This window comes from Hylobates moloch, unplaced genomic scaffold, assembly GCF_009828535.3.
Source record: "Hylobates moloch isolate HMO894 unplaced genomic scaffold, HMol_V3 SCAFFOLD_5, whole genome shotgun sequence".
Lineage (NCBI taxonomy): Eukaryota > Metazoa > Chordata > Mammalia > Primates > Hylobatidae > Hylobates > Hylobates moloch.
This window is the reverse complement of record NW_026652280.1, coordinates 112,381,579-112,399,742: the sequence shown is the minus strand read 5'-3', so window position 1 is coordinate 112,399,742 and position 18,164 is coordinate 112,381,579. Positions and strand designations below refer to the sequence as shown.

General features: G+C 46.9%; 1 protein-coding gene across 1 annotated transcript in view; it reads right to left on the bottom strand.

The window, feature by feature from the left end:
* Positions 1 to 1,463, bottom strand: part of NGF (nerve growth factor) — a 52,375-nt gene extending 50,912 nt beyond the window's left edge. Inside the window, exon 1 of the mRNA XM_032151963.2 lies at positions 1,433 to 1,463. The gene's annotated coding sequence lies outside the window, so the exon portion shown is untranslated. The remainder of the gene's footprint in view (positions 1 to 1,432) is intronic.
* Positions 1,464 to 18,164: the final 16,701 nt, after the last annotated feature.

Sequence of the window (18,164 nt, the reverse complement as noted above, 5' to 3'; positions counted from 1 at the left end):
GCCTCAAGAAGGAGAAAGATTCCCCTCCAACAGACTTAACTGAGGGCTTCAAGAGTTTGAAGACCCTGGATAGAAGTTACCGATGGGGCCTCCACTGTCATTTCTGCATTTGCAGAGTGCAGCTGGCTGTGCATGGATTGAGAAGGAGGGGACTGGCACTGGCAGTGGGTGTGCCCAGAGGATGGAGCCAGGACAATTAATCAAGTGCCTTTTCTACAGGATTTCCACTGGCCTTGGATGACAGATGGGGCAGAGGCACCCAGGAGAGCACTATTTTGGTTTCCAGCTGGGAACGTGCACTAAGTTTTTCTTAATACCCACAGCACCCAAAAGGCTTTGCTGTAATACACTTTAATGCATGAAACACTCATAAATTATCCTTCGAACTGTTACAACTTCCAACCTGGAACAACTTGGAAAAACCAGCCTAGCAAGCAGGCTCTTTTTTAATCTCTCAAATCACAAGAGAAGAAAAAGTTCAAGCACGAAACACCTTCCTTAAGAATCTCGGAGTTTTTTTTTTTTTTTTTTTTTAGAAGGAGGTTTGTAATTAGAGGGAGCTAAGCTGCTTGTTTCTGCTGGCTCAAAGTTGCAGCTCCCTGACCCCTGAGTCCTCTCTCCCTCCCCTAGATCCTCCTCGCCTGAACCCAAGGCACTCCCCGCCCCAACCTTCCACGCCCGCTTCTCCCACACCTGGCAGCAGACAGCTGGAGATGAAGCGTGTGACCCAAGTGGCAGGGCTGAACCTTGGCGACCTCGACCTGAGGTTGTCCAACGCGGCTCCGTGGAGGGCCCCGGTACGCCGGACGGACCCCGGCATTGGCTCGCAGACTTCCTGCGTTAACCCCCGGGGCTCTCAGTCACGACTCCCAGCCCTTCGGAGACGCGCTGAGGGAACTGCCCCAGGTCTAGCGCGCCCCGTTCCGCTCGTCCCCCTACCTGGGGGCCGCACAGCACTTTCCTGACTCGGCGCTCACCTCAGCCCGCGCGCTCTGCACTCCCCTCGCGGTGCTGGCCGCCACTCCTCCCGCCCCGGCGCGCCAGCTGCCGGCGCATCCCTCTCCGCGCCCATTCGCTCTCCCTCACTTGCGCGTTATCCACTTCTAGCCCTCGAGCTAGACCCTGGCATGGCCTTGGGCTTCTGCAGGCGCCAGGGCTGCTCCCGGGACTGCAGGCCATCCCGGGACTAGGAACTCCATGACCAGAACGAACGCCGTTCCCTCGGTCCGACTCGTCCTCCCGCGAGGGTCCCGCGCCCCCACACCCACTCGGGACATTTCTCAGGGCTGCTCTTCGGCCCGCGGGAGCCTCGGGGGTAACCAGAGAGCTCGCCAGACCGGTATCCTTGCAAACTCTCCCGCGAAGCCCAGCCACCCCGGCCCGCGCCCGCGCTGCGCCCCTCTCGGGATCGGCTCGGGGCAGCCTGACTCACCGCTGCGCTCCCCTCCGGCTCCCAGCGCTCTCTGCTGTGCTGGAGCGCGGAGCTGCTCTCACACAGGCTTCTTGAATTCTTAGCCCCTCCTCCCGTACTCCTGAGTCACACGCTCCAAATCCTGGCCCCCATCCCTCCCCTCCCCACCACCAGCCCCGCACCTGCTGTGGCTGGGCGGTGGTGCCCGGCTGGAGGGGGTCCTGGGAACTAGAGACGGATCGCTCCTGGAGGGCTGGCCAGACCCAGCCAGAGAAGGACTTTAAACCTTCAGAGGTCAAAGGGAAACCCACTGGGGTCTGAGGGGCCGCGCGCGCAAAGCCGGGAGGGGGATTTTCTGGGGCACCGGCAGGGGTCGTTGGACCGACTGGCTGGGGCTGGGCGGAGTTGCTCGCAGCTTCCCTCACCTCTCCGCCCTGCCCCCGCGCGTTGCCCTTCGCCAGTGCCTCCCTGGTCTGCCCGGCGTCGCCCTCGGTGCCCCAGGCATCGGCTGCTCCCCGCGCCGTCCAAGAAAGCTTTTCTTCGGGGCGCCTTTCCTTACCCCAGGATAGGTGAGCACCCAGGGGGAGCTCCGCGAGGGGCAGGTGCCCAAGTTCCTCTGACAAGGGAAGGCGGCTGCAGAACCAGCTAGAAGGCCCCCAGGCACCGGCAAGTCCGGCACGGAGACAAGGGGCAGAGGACTTCAGGAGTCAGGAGCTAGACCAGGGACCTTAACTTAAGGCCCTGGGTTCCAGGAACTTCCGGGAGTCCTTGGTCCCTCTGAAACTGTAGGCTGATTTGCGCGACTGTGTGCAATGCTAATATTCTTTTCTGAGCTGACGGTCCGCAGCTTTCATCAGTTTTGCAAGGGGCCTGTGACCCCAGACTGACATAGCCAGCAAACCTTCTGCCTAGGCCCCCATGCCCCCGTCTCTACACTCCAGGCCCCACACAAATTCTTCCTGACCCTTCAAAATTTCTTGAGTTCCCTGGATTCAGCCTGACAGGGGAGCTTGCCTGACTTTCCCCTGCCTCTCTGCCAGAGCTGTTCCCACCCCAGCATAAAATGAGCAAGGGAGAAATACCCCTGAAGTCAAATTTGTCACCAAATGTTCATCATTAATTGTAGCATTCCAGGGGATTCATAGCTCTTTGGAAATTTACAGCCCCACTCCCTCCCGTGTTGAACTTGTCTGTGCCTTCACTTCCTGCTTTAGCAAAGGAGGGTTGGACTCCTACCCTGTATGGATGCCACAGAGGAGAAGTGGGTGTGGGGAGAGTAACAGGGAGGGAAGGTGGGGCACAGAATCTCCCTATTGCTGGTGACACCAGCCAGTGCAACTCAGCAGAAGTGCACCCTCCAGGGAACTGGGATTTAGTGAGGCAGATGATTCCTGTCCTAAGTCCGGGGGTGGTCCTTTACCCCTAATGGATGGCACTTGAGCAAGATGAAGCCCTGACTAGGCATTTCCAACTCCCTTGACTCAGATTAGTCTTGAGGTCTTACTTCTTTCTATTTTCACGTTTGCTTCCATAAGAAAGTTCATTCCATTTACACATGCTCTGAGAAGGATGAAGTAGGCAAAAAGCCCTGGAATGGGAAGTCAGCCTTAGCTTTGATGTGACCTTGTTGTTTCCCAGCCTTAGGCTTGCCCACTTCTGACTTGTTCAGATACAGGCTGGCGTATGAACACACTTTGGAAGTGAAGGCAAGAGGCCAGGCAACACCGTGAATGGCCTTTTCTACAAAAGTAGTATCATAGTCGGGGTGATCCATTAGGAAATTTATCATCGTCAGTTAAACAAAAGAATTTCCAGACAACAGGATGAATTCATCCATCAATCATGTCATGTATAAACTTGTTTGGAAAGCACTAGCCCCAAGCCTTACATAACAGCTGCCTGAGAATTTGGGTATGAAATTAAACTTTTAGAATAACAGAGAATTTGGTTGTTGAATGCAGAGCTTTTGTATGTGTCCTTGTGGCATCATTCAGAAGGACAAAAGGATTTGGGGCACTTGTGGTTCTTTTCCATGTGGTATGTAAGAGGGAAATTTTAAGTGATGTAAGCAGAGTATAAGTTTGCTTATATGCTCCATCCTCACCCCCTAAATTGTTGGTCATATTCTTATTGCACATGTTGGTTTAATGAGAACTCCTTTCTGCCCCTAACTCCCTCTGTTTCTGTCCCTAGACTTCAAGGATCTTGAGTAAATAAGAACATGTAAACAACAAACACAAAAAAACTCCAAAGATTATTGATTGAGAGCCTACCATATGCCAGGCACTGTGTGCTGGCAGTGGTACCGGCTCTCAGAGAGCTTATGTTCTAGTGGGGGCTTGATTACTAGTCCCTGGCCATGTTTATCACAGTTTTCCTAGGTCCTAGCATAGGACCTGGCCTATAGTAGGTACTCAGTTAACACTTGTTGAATCCAACAATGGTCAGAGTCATTTGTGACTGTCAGACAACCCACCAACACTGGATTGGTTTCCAGCAGGTTCCAGATCAGCCTGCCTTTGGCACAGAGACCACAGCCAGGTGCCTTTTCCCCTGCCTCTTCCACTTTCGAGAAGGTTCAAACAGAAATGTCCTTCTCTTGGGTCATTGAGAGAAGGACTTCTAGGCCTGGACCAGCTACATTCATAGGAATGAAAAACAGCTGAGAGGGCAGCGGCCAGAGGAATGGTGCAGACAAGCAGAGGATAAGAATGTTTTTCTGTACTAGATTTTCTCGAAAGAGCTTTTTATCCAGGGTATCAAAATAACCAGCAGCTGATGCATTTGCTGACTTGGAGGAGAGATTGTGGCGTGTACAGTAATTGTTGTTATTTCTGAAGATCTAGAAGCCTGCAGCCATTGAGTGCCTCATCAACAGCAACAGTCAGCTAGCACAAACCCCTGGCCTCTCCCTTGCTTCATTCCAGGAGGCCAGGACAAAGTGCATGTGCTATTTAAAACACCAGCAGGCTCAGCAGAGATCTGCCAGCAAGGATGGAATCACTGGATCTGCTAGTTCTTCATGTGAAACACAGAAATATTGTCCCAATTGCTGGAGGAATGATAGCTTCCGTTTAAAGATTTTTTTCCCTCTTCCTTCTAATCAGAGTGAAGAAGAACTTCAGAAGAGGAAATGTTTCATAATGCTTAGTGAGATGACATGGTCACAGAATCACAGAATTGATCAATCCAGCCACTTTATTTATGGATGAAGAAACAAGGGCTCAGGAAGGACAAAGGCTCAGCCAAATACACATGGCCAGTGTCCGGCTTTTTGACTTCTAAGCAAGCCTTCTTTTTACTACACTCCCTGAAAGAGGCTGGGAGAAAAACTGATCAATTCAGGCTGCAGGAAAAAGCTGGTATAGGAGCTAAAGTAGGCCAGGGTGCAGAGAGAGCCAGGGGTGCCCCCTTCTCCTCTGGGCCATCCCTGCCTAATCCTATGGCCTGCTCCTGGCTTTTGCTGTTTCTCCCTGAGATCTCCAGTTCCTCCATCTCTACTAGTTCACTCGCTTTTGCTTGTGAACATTCACTTGCCTTTTCTCTCTTAAAGAAACTGCTAGCCCAAACTCTGGATTTCTTAACTTCCATTCACTACCGAATTCCTCAGCAAAGTAATCTATACCCATCATTTCCTTTGCACCACTCCCCCCAAACTTTCTGCAACCAAGTTCCCATCTTCCTCCCCTTCCTTTCCTTTCTCCCTACTGAACTGATAATTTTTTTTAAAGGTCATTAGTTGCAAGAACACGACCAACACCAACACAAGCTCAGCAGCATTTAGCTAGTGCCTGCCTTATTTCAAGTACTGGGCAAGGCATTTTTCCTAGCCTGATTAATTGGTCCTATTGATTTGTAGATAAGATGACACTCTGAGAGGTAAGTCACTTCCCAGGTCTCAGAGCTAGCCAAATGGCTGAGTAGAGAATTGAACCCAATCCCTTGCTTTTAAATGCCATGCCTCCTCCTCCTTTCAGCCAAGCTCAGCTGGCTTTGCCAGTCCTAGTCCACTCTATTCATGACTCCTTTGTCTACAACTTTCCTTTCAGAACTCCTGTGACTGTACTATGCTGGCTTACTAGCCACCTCTCTGATTTCATCTGCCCTCTGCACTCATGGGCCTCCCACAGCTCAGTCCTGGGGCTTTACATTCTCCTCCACTCTTGTTCTTCCAGGTGATTTTTCTACTAATTTTATAATTCCAGGCATAGTTTCAATTCTGGCCTCTCTTTTAATCACCAACACTTTGAGTGTTATGTGCAAAGCACTACCTAGGTTCTTGTTTCAGCGAACCTGCACAGGACCTGCCAAGGACTGTGTTTCTGTCTCTCCTCTGACTCTCAGCCGCTCCATCCAAAGCCCTTGCTCTTAACTCAGCCAGGCAGCTGCCCCACAGATCCCATTCTTGAAAGGTCAGGAAATCCAAGTGGGCCCAGGACAGTTCAGCTCTTTTCGTGCAGCCCAGGAAAGTCACCAGTTTGGAACCGGTAAGGTTTAGCCCATCTGTCCTCTTAGGTGGTGTGTCCTTAGGAGAAAGATTGACCCTCCTTGAGCCGTAATAATAATAATTACTTTTCATTATATGAAGTGAATATGTTAAACAATTTTCAAGCACCTACTATGTGCCAGCCCCATTCTAGGTGCTGGGGATTCAGCAAATGAACAAAACAGCCTATAAACACATAGAATTTTTTATTTTGAATTTTTTTTTATAATTTCAACTTTATTTTAGATTCAGGGGCACATGTGCAGGTTTGTTACGGGGGTATAATGCCTGATGCTGAGATTTGGGATATGATTGATCTCATCACCTAGGTAGTGAGCATAGTCCCAACAGTTAGTTTTTCAACGCTTGCCCCACTTCCTTCCTCCCCTCTCTAGCAGTCCCCAGTAGACACATGGAATTTAAATTATATTAATTTGCTTCACCTATTTAATAAATGTGCATTATTTAATGTATATTATATGCCAGGCCCATAGAAGTCAGTTGTGATTTTGGTGAGCTTGCAGGACAGGTGAGTGAGACAGATGCAGAGACAGGCAGTGCCAACCAAGTCAGTGATCTCCTTAGGTGCAAGGAGAGTCAGGTGAGCCCTCTGGGAACTGGATCCTCTCCTCTGCTGTCCCGATTCAAACAGCTGTGAGCCTCCACATTTTCAGACTGCTCTGACTCCAGTCTCCACAAGAACTGGTCTCTTCAAGAACCCCTGGTGACCCTGTGGCTTTCACTGGTGCTTTCTTCAGAGTTCCCTGAGGCTCTCTCACTCCTCTCCCACAGGGGCAAACCCTCAGTGTCCCTCACGAGCCTACAGCCAAGGCAAGTGTGCCTCCATCCAGTCCTCACTATACAACCCTCCCTGGCCCTGGAGTTGGTACATTCCTATCGGGGCCACCCAAGAGATACCTCTGGGGCAGGATTCCCCAATGATCAAGTTTGCCTGCATAGCATCACAGCTGCTCCTTCCTGTCAGATGGTATCATGTTGGCAATTACGGTTTTGTGGTGCTGAGGCAGGCAAGAACCACACACTTTCATTTGTGATGCTCCTATGCAGGAGACTGGGATAGATAGGCTCTGCCACATCCTGGGTAGATCTCTGTCCCTTCAATGGTGACACTGAGCTCACTGCATTTATTAAAATCCTATCCTGGGGTAGAATCTGTGTTAGGTACAAGGAAACAAAGATCAAGAAGAAATGATTACTGCTATATAGGAACCTACTATCCAATGGGGCACCAGACACATAAACTGATAAGAAATCTGTAAGGGAGGATCTAGAAGCTGGGGAGATGGGAAATTCAACCAACTTAGAGCTTTGCCTTTGTTGTCATCCCATTGCATTTTGCATAAATTCCATATTCTTTGAAGACACTTATGAGGCTCTGTGTCATCTGGCTCCTCCAGCCCCTTCATCCTCTTTTCTTGCTACTTTCTTTTCTTTGCTCTAGCCTCTGCCATGGTGAATTTACTTCAGTTCATTTCAGAAGCAGTAGGTCCTATATGGTGTTTCCAGTGCTTCAAAAACTTTTAGCCTTCCCCCAACTCCTTCACCTGTCCATTTCCTCTTCCTTTGAAACTCAGCTCTGAGAATCTTCAATGACATTTCTAGTCAGGTGCTTTCCCTGATCCCGCAAGTCAAGACTGAGTGCCTTTTCTAGGTGCTTTGCAGCCCTCCATATTGCACAAAACACATGCTCAATAAATCATTTAAAATGAGATATTGCCTGAGATAAGCTTTGAAGAATGAGTAGGGACCAGTAGAAGAATGCTGGGAAGGACTTCATTTGAGACAGAGGGAACACTTTGAACCAAGGTGTGCAAGTGTGAGATAGTATGTTGCATGTGGGAAACTGCAGCTCATTCAGAACTGGTGGGGCATGACGTGGTGGGAGATACTGCTGGATCAGTCACTGGGAACGTCGAGGAAGGCATAGATAATGAAGGGTGAAGCCAAATGCAGAGAGACCACCTGGGGCCGGTAGTTATAGTCAGGGTGAACAGTGATGGCAGCAGCCTGATCCATGCACTGGGAGCTAAGCATGCAAACAAAACTTAGGGTGTAAATTCATCAGGAAGTGGGGAGTGGCTGGATGCAGGGGTAGGGTGAGAAAAGGGTCTCCTGTGTGCCCTTTGGATTCCTGATTTGCCTGAGCAGGTAAATGATGGTGCTGGCTATGGAGATGGAGCATCCAGAGGTGGGGCCTATGTAGTGGCCTGGGAAGCAGGGGTCTTCAATTTAGGATTTTGCTGGGCCCATGGAATACTCAAGGACATATGTGCAATATATGGAGTTTGGAGACCAGGAATGATGTCGAGGCTAGCTGTCTCTGCACACTGCACACAGGCTGAAGGCAACCAGTGGCATCATCTCAGAGTCTCCACTGAGAACTTACCTCCCCATCAAGCCACACTCTCACTGTCCACCACGTTGGCACCATACCAACTGTGGGGCATCTCCCAGAGGCTAAAACCCAGGGAAACAGATCACTCGCTCCAGTGTTACCCGGTTCCCTCCTTCCTGTTTATTTCTATAATACTCACTCTCCACCTTGAGGTGCAGGCCAAAGTGTGAGAGCAGTTGGGTACCCTGGTGGATGACCACCTTGCCTTTCCCATTTCCTTCTTCTTCTTCTCCTCCTCTCTGGGCTGAACAAGAGTGTTTTTTTCTTCTCTTCTGAACCAGAACTCCTCTTACGTCACATCCTGAGCTCTGTCTACCATAATAGCTTATAGTAAAACTCAATGATCAAGGTCTCCAAGCCTGGCTCTTTATAATCTGTGAGAGCTAAGAAATTCAGAATCCCTCCCCCTTTTTTTCTTTCACAAGAATGACTGACTTTCAAAACCACTGTCTTGCTATGAAATGTCTTGCTAAAGATGTATATGGACATTTTCCCTTTGCATTCCAGCTGCAACAGTCCCAAGGGTACCCTGTGAAAATCATATGCCCCTGGCGGAATCGAGGGGGATCACACAACTGGGAAATGTGAAAGAGAATACCTATGCATTCCTTATCACATTTGTACAATAAATAACAATCTGCTATCCCCACTAAACTATAAAATTTTCAGGAACCTTAAACTCCTAGTACCCATCATAATACCTGAAATATAATAGGTTTTCAACAAATGCATTTCATATGGATGACTAAATTAAGCTCAGAGGGTTTGAATAATCATCTTGAACAAAACTAGCAAATAGCTAACCTAGTCTGTATCTATATCACAGATTGGATATTTGTCCCCTCAAAATCTCATGTTGAAATTTGATCCCCAATGTTGGATATGGGGCTTGGTGGGAGGTGTTTGAGTCAAGGGGACAGATTCTTCATGGCTGGCCCTTTGCTGTCCTCATAGTAATGAGTGAAGCCTCACTGTTAGTTTCCATGAGCTCTGATTGTTTGAAAGAGTCTGGTACCACCCTCCCCTCTCTCTTGCATCTTTCCTATCCCCATGTGATGCCAGCACGCCTTAACCTTCCACCATGAGTGGAAGCTTCCTGAGGTCCTCACCAGAAGCAAATCCTGGTGCCATGCTCCCTGTGCAGCTTTCAAAATCCTAAGCTGAATAAATGTCTTTTATTTATAAATTGCCCAGCCTTGGATATTCCTTTATAGCAATACAAATGGTCTAAGGCAGTCTGCAAAGCTCATGCTCTCAGTACTATACCTTACAGACTAATAATTGGGAAAATTCTTAAAGAACCAAATCAGTTTTTGTCAGCATGGTAGAAGCTAAGAAGACTCTCTTTGTCACTCAGATGTGCTGGCTGATTTAACTCCACCATGACCTTTAGCTGTGCCCCTTCAGCCATGCTCAATCCAAAGCTGTACTACTTTTATGTAAGCAGCAGTTTTGGACAAGTGGGGGGTTCCCGGGTCCCCTTCAGGTACTGGAGATGTGCCTCCGTTGTGTGGAATTACAGGCTGAGCTGCTACATAGCCAATGGGAAACATGTATCACTCCTTATTTGACAAGAGGCTTGCTTCGAGCAGGACTTCAACTTCTGCCAAATTCTGAGTCTGGCAAAAATTGCCTTGCCCTAGGGGACCTTCGATCATCTTCAGGTCTCAATCCTGCCCTCAGTAAATGGCCTAGAATACTCGCTGGCCTTGAGATGAAACCACTGGAGTCCACTGGTTCTTACAGTAGTATTTGCATTTCAGTGGGCAACAGAGCTAACTCGAAAGATAAAGGAGATAGTTTGTAAACTGAGTGAAGAAGATATTTGGGAGAATACAAGTTCAATGTGCAGGCCCTGAAATCATTTTGCTTAGGTTTTAAGATTGCTCACAGACAGACTGTATTGACTTCCATGAATTATGCTCTATTTCATCTCTGGGCCTTTGCAACATGCTCCTTCCTCCTCTGGGATGTTCTCTCTGCTCTGTGTTTCCTTCACTAAGCCAACTCCACCTCATTTCTGAGACCTCAGTGCAAATGTGACTTTCTTACTGCCCAAGTCTGGGTTAGGTGTCCTCCTCTGTGACCCCATCATCCCCTCTGACTGGGTCTCCACAACACTCTGCAGTCTACAAACTGTATTATAAAGGCCTATCTGCTTGTTTGTCCCACTTCTCCTCCCCAGCTCCTTTACAAGCTACTCTCTGGGGTGGCAGGGGCCGTGTCATCCCCAGCACCTAACACCATGACTGCATGCAGTAGGTATTCCATTCTTAATTGCTGCCTAACAAAATGTTTACATGCACACTCTTAGATTCTTTATTTGCCTTTCTGTGGATAATCATACTTTCTTAGGACACACCTTTCCCTAAGAGAAGCAAAACAAAACAAAATAAAAAAAGCCTAGGCTTTAGAACCACAAGATTTCAGTTCCTAATTCCAGCCCCTTTGCTCATTGAGTCCAATGCTTGTAAATGAAAATGACACCTGCGTGTAAGGCACATGAGAGGGTCTGTGTAGGGGGAACACAGCACAGACTTGGGTGTCTCTCCTCTTCCACCACAGCTCCAGCACACATGCTCCACCCATACAGCCCCCCAGCACACACACACAGGCACACGTGCCTATTCATGGGCTGAGCCTGATGGGATTATAGCGGTATTTGGGCAGACTAAGGGACGCTTGAGTGATTGTCACAAGGTTAAAGAAAGAGAGGCTGCCAGATGCTTGGGAAAAACAGAAGGCGAGGATTCAGACCAGAACTCCTTCTTCAGGCTCCCAGCTCCTCTGGGCTGTGGGAAGTCCTCAGGCTGTCTTTTCTCCCTCATTATTTGAGCCTGCAGAGTGCAGAGCTCTTTTTTTTCAGTTTGAAGATTCATTTATCTGCATTCTAATTTTAAAAGTTCCCCATGTGCAGAGATGACTTTGATCTTTAGCAGGAGTTTATTTCTTCCTATTAGCATCACATTATACAATCTCTGACAGATTAATCACAGCTATTGTTGTACTGTTTATTCTACACACTGTATAATTTTACTTTCAAAATGTTATTTTAATTAAGAAGGAAGTGCATTAGGGGAAGGCGTTTTCCTGACAGACAGGCTTCTCTGGCCCCACCAAGCAAGCGTATGCCCTGAACTGCCTACAATGGCAACGTCTCCAGCTATGAACTCAAGTCCCAGGGAGCAAGTGAGACCTGGGGTTTTCTGCTGTCACAGGTGGACTGTGAATAACTTGAATTATATGTATGTATATATTGACTATGAAGCTGAATTATATATTTTGCCAAAAATTTTTCTGCAGTGTCTTTTTAAAAGATAGCATGTCCTTGTACCATGTAGCCTAAAGAATGTAGCTGGAGTTTGATAGAAGCCTTTAAAGGGACAGAGTGGGGCCTGTGGCCTTTGAGGTTTCTTTATCAAACATGTGAGTCCAGCCTGCCTCAGCTACTTCCTACCTTTATGATCTTGGGCAAGTTACTTAACCTCTCTGAGCACCAGATTCCTCAGAGGTGGAAGAACCCTGCTAAGGATGCGGATGGAGAGGTTTAACCGTGATGGTGCAGGTAAGGGAATTTGGAATGTTTCTTGGCATATGGTGAGTGCTCAGTCAGGGGGTCCTTTGATTCCACAGACACATTTCCTTCGGCTCAGACCAAGCTAGGGGCAACGAGGGGGAGAAGCAGACTTCGCCAACTTGACAGTTTTGCAGAGGGCCCACCCTGGTTTGGAAAGGGTAACCACTTTGAAACCGCAGAATCTAGAAACACATTTCAACCTCACCATTTACCCTCAAGTTCTGGACCCAGAGCCAGAAACCAAGCTGGTTGGAGCAACAAGTTCATTTTTTAAAAAAGAAAAACATTTTGTGGTGAGGGAAAAAATGCTTGCACAAGAGGCCTGAGGAGAAAAGCTCTTATGTGTGATGTAGTTCTACCGGACAGAGATGAAATAAATGGCTGCTTTGCCACCAACGCCACAGGGTGGGGCAAAGGCTTGATTTAAACTCTGCATCTGTTGTGTACTTTGGTGCAGATAAATCCCAATTCAGTTGTATGGTATCGATGCTAATATCACACTGTCAGACCTGATTGACCTGATTAAAGTGACAAGGAGGCCTCCTCAGTCTCCCTTGGAAATAAGTAAGTCTGTGTTATGGCAGAGGAGCAACTGGAGGTGAAGAACTCCTGTCCCGGAAATGGAACCTGGAAACTATAGGTCCCTGACAAAAAGCTGCAGAAATGGAAGAAGAAAAATAATAAAATCTAAAGCATGTATAGGATAAAACCACCATTCCCACTTGGAATCCTGTATTAGTTCAAGGGATAACCACAGTTCCTTTGTTACACTGGAATTTTGTCATTTCAAATACTGAGCCCTTTGGCACAGAGTATTCAGCCTTTCTTTTTCGTCTCTGCATCAGCAGAGCTGAACTGAGTATAGTACTTGGAAGAATTTGCCTTCAAATATAGTCATTAAATTGAGTTGAGTAAAATTATTCCAAGAAATGGGCTATTGTTTGGGATTATTCGTTGTAGAGAAATATTTGTTGTGATGGGACTTAAACCACGTTCTTTAATAACAGCTGGGATCTGTTAAGGTGGAATAAAGGTATATATGGAGGTAAAACTAAAGAAAGCACATATGGCATTGTCATTAATGGAATTTAGAATACAGTTAATATATGAAGCAGGTCGCATGTCCAGGAACAGCACACAATGTCACACTGTTCCAACTGCAGCTTTAGTGATCTTTCCACCACACTCCTTGCACATATGGAGGGAAAGACAAAATTGGTTTGCACTGGAAGGAAGGGAGGTTTACCCTGCACATCAAGTGCAATATTTGCAGATCTCTCAGTAGAGAAATGAGGCACAAAGCATGCCTTTTATGGGGACATTTCTTTTCCGATGAAAACAAATTCATTGGAAACACCCTGTCTTAGTTAACATTTTTATAGGCTCTGATATACTTTTTGGCACTTTTATGTAATGCAGATATTCATTTAAACTTCAGAAAGAAAAGTTAACACAATTTCAGTTTATTCTACACATTTTTCCAATACTAGGGCCTGGTAAACATTATAAGCTGTCCCTCCAGCTGCTGATGGCTCTGAGGAGTGCTATTTGGCCTCTAACACTGTGACTCTCTTTTGTAGCATTTTCCTCTTCAGGTTATTCTTTACCTTCTTCTTAGAAGAAGAGATTCAGGTCTAAACTCCTTGTTGCCTCTCACCACTCTGTCACCCCTGGGAAATCTCCAATCACTAACTATAAAAAGGTTGTTTGGCTTCCCTAGACCTCAGAGCAGGTCTACAACAATAGTCACTAAAAATGGGCATTGTCCAAGGTTTGCAAAAAGCCAGAGAAGGGCTCCAATGTTAATGGTTTCAAATAGCTGTTTTAAAAGGTAAAACTAATAATAAAAATATAATAAAAATTATAGTCAGGCATCTCGCAAATTTAAAGTATGACATAGAAGTGCATAATACAAATGATTCTAGTTAGTGTGCTAGGATACATTGTGCTAGGATATGAAGAGATGTGTTGGCACTGTCTGTTTTTAGCTGTGCCCGACCCATGCGGAGCAGCTCGAAGAATGCTTTGCAAGAAGAATGGCACAAAGCTGGCAGGGCAAGAAGACACCAAACAAGACAAAGTGAAGAAGGGACCTGAATGTGTTCCATGCTTTGTAGGTGTCAAACACACACACACACACACACACACACACACACACAAAGCAGGATGTATTTTTTTAGTTTCTTTTAATACTTTTTCTTCTCAGGTTTGGTATTTGGATCAGGACAAATGAAGTCAAGGTTAATGTGATGGAAATCATTGCAACCTTAAGGGAAGATATTTACTAAGGCCTGCTCAGGATGGGTCTGTACAAGGAGGTAACACTCCTTTTAAATATCTCTCCTCTCCTCCCTGCATCCCCTCCAAGGCCTATGCACACCTAGGAGCATCCCCTGTCCAGGCTGGACATGAGGCGGGAGGTAAAGCACTGCACTAGCAGTCAGGAATCTTTGGATATCAACTCCACCCATTTTCGTATCAACTCGACTCATTTTCTACTTGAACCTGGGCAAGATCATTTATCTCCCTGGACCCCAGTTTCTTCAGATAAAATGAGTGGCTTGGACTATATGATTTCAAGGGTTTCTTTGAATTGAAAGTTGCTAAAATAAATCGATCCACAATAAGGCAACCTCTATTGCAAGTCTGTTCATTTTGACATAAACTGCCTGTAAAGGGCAATGCTTATTCGAGAGGAATAACTCCTTTGTTTGCCAAATAAGGAACAGGGTTTGGGGTTTGTTTTTTAAGGTGTGTGTGTGCACACGCGTGTGTGTGTGTGTGTAGCAGGTGGTTTGGAGGCTCAAGAGCATTTTTATCCTTCTCGTTGTCCACATTGAAAATCTTGAGGTTATCTTTGACTTTTCTTTTCCACCTAATATCTGATTCATTTGCAAATCCTTGTGGTTCCACTAGAATATCTAGAACATGATTGCCTCTCATTGCCTCCCATATTACTATAATCCAATAGACCATCATCTTCATCTCTCACCTGGATTATAGCAATACTCTCTTAACTGCTCTCTCTGCATCCAACTTTGTCTCCTTTCAGTCTATTCTGAACACCAGTTCCAGCCAGATTGACCCTGCTAAAACTTCTCTTCTAAAAACCTTCCCTTGGTCTCTGCATCAGTCAGTTTGAGCTAGATTATGCTCAGATGACAAGCAACATCAACATCTCAGTGACTTAACCCAACAAAGTTTATTTCTCATTCAAACCACATGTCCCATGAAGTAGAGCAGAAGGGCTGTGTTCATCACAGTCCCTCAAGAACTGAGCCTGAAGGAGACTCCTGAAGTCACTGAAAGCAGCAACACTGACAGCGCATTTCACACAGTGGTTCTTAAAGCTTCTGCCTGAAGTGATCATATCTCCTCCATTCTCATTTTGTTGGCTGAGCAAGTCGTATGGCCATATATAGCTTCAAAGGGACAAAAACGGGCAATCCTATCATATGGCCAGAGGGGAAGAACGGAAATATTTGGCCAAAAGCATAATAGCAACCACAGGTTCCCATCTTATTCAAAGGATAGCCCATGTCATCCTCCTCAGGGTCCTCCAGGGTCCTGCATGGTGTGCCCCACCGCCCCCCCCAGCCCCATTACCTGTCTGATCCCACCTCATTCTACCTTCCCTCTCCCTCCACTTCCACTCCTTCAACACTCCAGGCATGCTGCCCTCGGGGCCTTTGCACTTGCTATCTACTCTAGAATGCCCTTCCCCAAGACACCTGCAGTGCTCTTCCCTAAGCACTCTAGAATGCTCTTCCCCATGACATCTTCCCCAAGATGTTTCCCCCAAGACATCCCTCACTTCTTTCAAGTCTTTGCTCAAGTGCACCCTTCATATTGAGGATTTTCCCAGCCACTGTAATTAAAAATACACACCCCACTCTCCCCACCGCACCCCAGCACTCCTTATCCTGCTTTTCTGCCTTGTGTTTTTTCTCCTGAACTTATCATCATATAATACAATGTATAAGCAACTGATTTATTTTGTGGCAGTGTAGTTGTTTGAAAACTGAGCTCTGTATTACTTACAGAGGTTAAATCCATGGCTTCTTCACATCCTAGCTAGCTCCCTTGAGGAAATTACCTAGCTTCTCTGTGCCCCAGTTTCCTTGTCCGTAAAGAGGGTTAGTAATAGCACCTACCTCACAGACTGGTGGTGAAGGTGAAATATGTGAAGCAGGCAGAGCAGGCACACAGTAATAGCATTTGCTATTCTTATTTGTTGTCTGACTTGCTGCATTGGGATGTAAGCTCTGTGGGGAAGTAATATTTGTCCTATTTCAGTCCCGAACTCTAGAGCAATGTCTGACACACACTAGGCACAGCAGAAATATTTATTGCATAAAAGTGTGACTGCTTGAATGACTAGTGCATCCAGCAAGCTGGCTTGCACTCACTCTCCTCTGGCCCCTTCATGACCTTCAAGGTCTCTGGGCCTCAGCATGGGGAGGACTGCAGAGGGGCTGGCTCCTCCCACCCAGCCAAGCTGCACATGCTCAGGGTCCCCGAAGCAACTGCCTCCATCACTGAAGGGACTTCCCTAGATGTGATGATGTATGATGGGTGGCATGGTCTCATGTTATCAGGAAGCATCCTGATGCACTTTGAGTCTGAGTATAAAATGGACTCCAGAGTGCAGATAAAACCTGAGTGGGCTCCGGGTCATTAGAAAGTCAGCCCCGATGTGGAGCAGAGTGTAATGCCTTGAACCCCACACTCTGCTCCCATGGTGCCAGATATGCCTGTTCGTTTTGAAAAATGGCCACTTGCTATTGTTATGATTTATCTGTCTCCTGTGGGGAGTGCTAAGGGCCCAGCAGCGGTTCCTGGGCCAGGCACATAGTAGTTGCTCAATAAAGGTTTGCTAAATGACTGAGCCAATGGATTCTGAAACCCATTGAGTGGAAGCCAAACTGCACATTCTCTCTGGTATATTAGAGGGAATTTTAATCCCTCGAAGTATGGGACATTGCAAAGAGAGCTATCAGAGTCAAATGTTTTCCTTGTAATTGGACAAATTAACTTAACAGCACGAACTTGAACTATCTTAATGGAGAGCATCTGGATTTCTGGGATGTTGTAGTGCTTTCTGGTCCAATGTATCAGACCTTCACAGGTGGGTCATCAGCCTGAGGGAGCTCAGGGTGAAATCAGCAATTTCCTGGTCTGTCCCATCCAGGGTGCCCAGGAGTTTTCCATGGTGGAACTGGCTTAGGGTTGCAAAGCAAAGTATAGATGCTGAGAGAAAATTCCTGGCAGTGAGGACACTGAGAATGTTTCGTGTTCCTAAATATGTTACATATGGCAGTCTTTAAGGTGCATAGGGGTGAGAGGAGGCCCGGGGAGAGTATCAGGTACTGTAATTCTTAGTTCTGGACTTGATCCTGTTTGCCAACGTCTGATTCTGTGCAAGGTCCATGGGGAATCCCTTTCCTGTTTGTTGCTTCTCTCAACCTTTGGGCCTTAAGTGAAAAAGGTCCATAGGATGGGAGCTGTTCACAGATGACACAAGGTAAGAAGTGAGAATCAGGGGGTTGCTTTCTTTTTTACCTTGGGACTTGGCATGGGAAGTTGTCAGCCAATTTGCTTACTCCGCCAGTGCCTGCCTTGCAGGTAACTTGCTGGGAACTCTCCGCCCCCACCCTACCCCATCCCTGTCGGGTCCCCTTTCTCTTCCTGAGAAAACAGAGAGAGCTGTGCTTGTGACTTGTGTGGGGCTTAGCCCCAGGGGCAATGGTGAAGCAGGTAAAACTTACCTGTGCTCATTGCTCTCTGTGGCTTCCCAACCCTGTTGCTTCTTCAAACCCTAAGTAGCCTTAAACTGAAACTGTGTAGCCCAAGGGAGTTTTTTATCTTTGTGTGTGTGTCAATTTCTTCATCTGTAAAAAGATATTAATAAAACATGCATTTCTATAAAGTTGCTTGGAGGATTAAATGAGATAGTTCCCATAATGAATGCCCAATATCATCAATTTTGCCTCTCAGGAGAGGTTCTGACATCACTGCTTTACATGTTAGTAGCTTTAAGCCAGCATTTCCCAAGAACAGCTGCCTTTAGCAGAGTGACCCCCATGGAAGGAGCCTTGGCATCAGGATAGCAGTTCCGGGAGGTGCTTCCTGGGTTTGAGGCTCCAGTGCCCCTGGCAACCACATTAAATAGAGAGTTACCTGCTCCTTCTAGGAAAGACCCTCTCTGCTTCCTTCCTGAAGGAGGTTGCAGGCGATGATGAAATAAGGTCTGACAAGCGCTTGTAAGTCCTTT